Source organism: Pavona decussata, unplaced genomic scaffold (genome assembly GCF_977016875.1).
Source record: "Pavona decussata unplaced genomic scaffold, jaPavDecu1.1 SCAFFOLD_191, whole genome shotgun sequence".
NCBI lineage: Eukaryota > Metazoa > Cnidaria > Anthozoa > Scleractinia > Agariciidae > Pavona > Pavona decussata.
Window position 1 is genome coordinate 707,017 of NW_028145600.1, and position 5,484 is coordinate 712,500.

Here is a 5,484-nt window from a genome sequence, read left to right on the forward strand (position 1 = left end):
ATTTCTGTTAGCGAGACACTGATCTGAAAGGATTTTAACAGTAGCGAGAAGCATTGATAACATATAAACTTTGTTTCCGAAGGCCGTTGTCCTCGATGTATACGTATGACCTCAAAATGGATTATGAACCAGGTGGATTTTTGAATAACAAAGTTGGTTTTCTCCAGTAATTCTTTTAAGAAGCTAAAACTGGCATCAATGCAATATTGACGAGTAAAGGTTAAATGAAATTTGTTTCTTATTTCTGGATTTCTCCAAATCTTCAGGAAAGCGTCGAAATTAAGCGAAAAGTAATCAGAACCATTAAGGAAACACTAAAATCTGCTAAAAACAAAAAACTTACAGAAAGAAAAGTAATTTTTCTTCATTTTAAAAAAGGGATTTTCCATTTTCTGAAAAAGAAAACCGGCCTGTCAAAAGTTGGTTGCCTGGCAACATCAAAGTCAATGGACAGTAACCGATGGTATCAACTTGTTTTCAGATAAATTTCGTGTAAAGTCCTACCTTAGATAGATAGGATTAACGAAGATAACACTCCCCAATTTGCGAAGAGATCTTATATGCACGATTCGTCAAGCGTAAAAAGAAGCGCTTGCCATTTAGATGATGTTTCCGGTGGGAAATCAAAATGAATAGTTCATCCAAAGCCGGAGAAATTTTCCGGATAAAGGTATAATTTTTTCGAGTTAGGCACTTATTTTTTCTTCTCTTTACCGTAACACCCGGGTTTCTGCACTATTTAATTTAACCCCATTACCAGCACCACATTCATTCGTTAAACAAAGAAAGTCATGGACTAGTTCCTGAGCTCTCGGTTTGAGCCTTTCGCCGTGATATGAGAGCCAGGAATAGGCTATACTGGAATGAAATACCAAATGGATACGAAATGCATTAAGGTATTGGGGTGATGTTTACATGGGACTATCTTTAACACAGCATTGTTGCCTTAAAAGTTGTTATCGCGTAACAGCGCGCGGGACAACTTTTAATGAAGCTATTGTGTTGCGGCAACACATTTGCAAGTTTTTGATCTATTACTTGAAACCACGCAACGAGTTGCTGCAACAAAATTAAACGTTGCGTGAAAAGTTGTCCGCGCGCTATGTCGCACTAAATATCGTTGGTAAAAGTTGTTGCGTGTAACCTTTCCTTTAAACTAGTTCTTAAGGAGTCGGTTTACGAAAAGAGAACTCTCTCCATGATATTGTGATGCAAACCAAATGGATTTTTAAAACTGATTTCGTACCTTTTGTTTTTATCTTCGTTTTTTTAATAAACCGTTCTTGAGTGAACTGTTGACGTCTTCCAATTCCGTTCGATTGCAATCATTACTGGCATTTCTTCAAGTTGAAACAAAAGCTGCTCGGTAATAACAGCTTAAACCGACAGGGTTTTGAATTTTTATTTTAAAAAACATATTATCTTAAGGTTACCCTATACCTTCAGAGGTGTCTCGCGTTTAAGCGATGTAGCGCGTCCAGTTTAAACTGTAGATACCTAAACCCCTATATCAAATTAAAGCTTATAGAGCTGGCTATCAAACTAAACCAAGCATTTTAAAATAAAATGAATTGTCAAATTTTTCACGACCTCAAAATGCGAGCGTCCGAATCACCTTTTTAAAGCTACAAGTCAACAAAAGACAGTGACAATGACAGTCAACAAAAGAAAAATTGGGTGGTATTATTAAACCTAAAAGTTTTCATCTACCACGAGCATGCAACTCGATTGAAAAAACGTTAACTGGTAAAAGGGAATGAACGGGAAGACCCAATAGATTTCTGTGAAACGTTTGACCTATGAGCTTGTTTGGATTTTTCTTGTGAGAAAATAAAAATATGAGCAGTTTTCAAGGCTCAAAATTTACATATCTCGCTCGGACAAAGCGAAAAAACAAAAACACTGATTATTATTTAGACACAAGTGTTTTACTGGAAAATACACCACTCGCAAAATTCATACAAAACTACATCCGGGATCTGATTGCCGTATTTTCCATATCCTCACTAGTGAGGATGTTCATGACGTCACTTCCCGCTTTTTCAAGGTTGTTTGTGCAAACAGTCATTAAAATGTTTTTTGTCTATACAATAAAAAAGAAAATTACACGGTGGCTTGAAGATATGAATTTTATTTTCTCGTGTTAAAAACAATATTTTACGGACGAGCGCAGCGAATGAGCAAAATATTTTTTTTATAGACCTTATTCCAAAATGGCTACAACCGTTCACTACCGTGAAAGAGGCAAGAAGGGGTAATTTCAATGCAAACAAAATCTTGTTAAAATTGTAGCTATTTTGGAATAAGGTTTATAGGCACATGCTAATACATCATCCCATAATTCCATTAGGTCGCATCGTTCACGCTTTGCACGGGACAAGGTTGTTTCAATCGAAAGTACATAATCGATTGATAATCGATAAATAGATCGCCCTGGAACCAACTCGAAAGCCTGATTGAAGCTCAAAATTAATGCGTTTTCGTTTTACTGTAAACGCATCAAAAGCCTCGCGTCCACTCTATAATTTCGTAGGGTTTTCCCTTGTTCACACTAAGACATTCAACTGCGTCAATACCCTACTAATATACGTTCCAACAGTCATTTCCCATAAAAAAAGACGCACCCAAGATGTTTGTGATTTGAATGAAGTCAGTACCATGGATAGCAGAAGGGTGGATTGGTCACGTGGGGTTTATTGAGCGCGCCAATTGGTTAAAACGTTTTTTAAGGTGGCGAAACTGAGTAGAAGTTTCGTGGCAAAGAAGATAACGAAAGTATAGTCAGAGATTTCCTTGCAGTTTTCTGATGAAAAATATTTACAATAATTCGCGGCTATAAATTACTCTGACTTTTATTCTTGCTTCTGTTTGTGTCGTTTCTCTTTCTTTAACCGGTGCAACTAATACACAAAGCTATAAACTGCAAATAAACTCGTAAATATGGAACAAATTACAAGGAAAATCCCGTTAGCAGTTCACTGCAGTTTCTTTACACAGTCCGCAGTGCTTCCTGCCTTTCTGTGACGTCACATGTTTCACTAGGTTGCGATGATCACGTGACCCAGTTACCGGGCTCCAGTCTCTTTTCAATGCCTCATCTCTGGAGAGCGATTTCGAGTGTATGCATTGTCGATGAAATCGATCAGCATTTAATATATCTTTCTAGCGTGGACGCAAGGCCAAAATGCATTCCTGTGCTTAGATACAAAATTGCGGAATTGTTTGGAGAATTTTAGACCCCAAAAAGAATTTTAGAAAATCTTGGGACTTTTAGACGAGTAAACTTCGGTAGAATTTTAGAGGAATGTTAACTTCCAGGTGACACTCAATCTTGTACCCAGAGTCCTCAGGCTTTTTGGTCAGCGGGTGGGCGCCAGGAGAGACTCTGGAGAATTCGAAAAAATTTAAAGTTTTTGATTGGCTGCCCCGTAACAGCTTGCATTGTTTTACGGCAGAAATCCTGCGGTAATAAAATTCCAGTACCCCCGAGTCTCTCCTGGCGACCAACCACTGGCTAAGTAGTCTGAGGACTCTAGGTACGAGATTGGTTAACACCAGGAGGGAGAGGTTAACTCGTGGGCTCGGCTGTCCGGATGATACGGGCCATCGTGACGTCACTTCCTGTTAAGCGCGGGATTTTGTCCAGTTTCGAAAATGGCGCTGGTGATTTTGTTGCATCAAACGACTTTTTTTTCCAGCCAAGCTCCAGATGGGGTTTGTTTTCTTGCTGAATAGATTTTTAATCTTCTTTTCTCGATATAGGTAAGTGTTCATTTATTTTCAACCCATGAATTATGCTGAAAATATTGCAGTGAAGAGTTACGTGTACTCCCGCTCATCGGAAAAGCTGAGATTATCCGCGCCAGAAAAATTACATCTTATTAATTATACAAAGTACTGGTGAGACTGACATTTGGCTCGGGACGAGGTCAAATCTTAGTGCAAACGTTCCAGTTGAGATTAGTAAGTTATATTGAACTGTAAAAATGATCAGTGCGTTTGTTTCGCCGAGTGAAAATACAGTGAAAATTAAAAGTTTGTGTTTTCTGCTGAAACTTGAGCTGAAGTTATAGAATTTGCCTCCAACATTATTAAAATGATTGATAGATACAAAATGATGATTCAAAGGAGCTTGTTTTAATTTACCCATGCCATGCAGAAAAAAGTTTGCAAAACATGCGGACGCCCGAGGAAACCGACTTTCTTTTAAACTGATCCTTACTTTTTGCGAGAAATTTCTCGAAATTTCACACCAAATCGCGTACTCCTGAACTCAGTTTTCTGACCAAACATATTCACAACATCTCCAGCTTTCTCTATATCTCTGATACGGAGACATCTTGTCGCGAAAATAAACTTATCACCTGAAATGATCAACAAAACAAATGAGCAGGGAGACGATAAATGCTGTGTTGCAGTTGATTTTCATTAGTAAAATGTTGTAAGAGTAGAAGTTGAGTTTAACTTAAGTACTAGTCCAGTGAATAATTAAACCCTCCTTATGAATTCTAAACGTACGAGAAAAAAACTTGTGCATTACCCCTAGAATTTTGATGTTTAGATACAGAATGTTTGGACTATTTTGCCTTGAAGCTGGCGTCAGACGCTCGGCCTCGCAAGGAGAAGTCTTGTCATGTTTTCCTGTTTTTGTGAGATAATTAAGCAAAAAGCAAATCCCGTTGATGGCAAATTACTTTGTACTGAAGGTTTCTTTGTAACGTAGCTTTTCCGATAGCTTTAGAGAAAATGTTTTTCGCCTTTCTTTTCGCGAGCGCTCGACCAGACAGTACCGGAGAAATGCGTTTAAACCCACTGATCATTTTTATTAAGTTGTAAGATAATTGTTTTTAATGGCCAGTCGAAAGCTCTAAACCACAGTAAGATCTCACTTTTCCCTCCTTGTTAAATTCTTTTGGTTTCTCAAGTTATCTTTCTTCAAAGAGGCGTAGGCCGTCACTGTTTTGTCGCATTTGCTATCAACCAGTGTCAAACTTTTGCGTGTTTTCATACTTGAAATATTAATTTCATGAGCGATGTTGCTGTTTTCATGTATTATGGTAATAGGTTTATACTAAGCTGTGATTCTTTGATGGCCTGGCGTAGAATTATTTGACTGATCATCCAAGGAAAAAATTTGGCGGGGTTGTAGTTTATCAATCATTCAAACTCCCCGGGTTTTACAGGAAGTGACGCCATGACGGCCCGCATCATCCGGACAAGCAATCCGATTGCGAAAAGCCGAAGTTGACCCCTCCCTCCTGGTTAACACTGACAATTTTAAACAAGCAAAATGGTCAGCAAAACGTCTTTTATTGTTACCGCTGACCAACTTGAGGTCTCGTCTATTTCTTTATTTCTTCTATTATTCAAAGCCCGATTAAGTTAATCCTGAGTTAACGTGAACTATAACTTGAGTTTAATTATTAACCAATACTGATTTTTCCAAAAGATTTTTTTCTCCCTCAGTTTTGACTTGGACTTTCC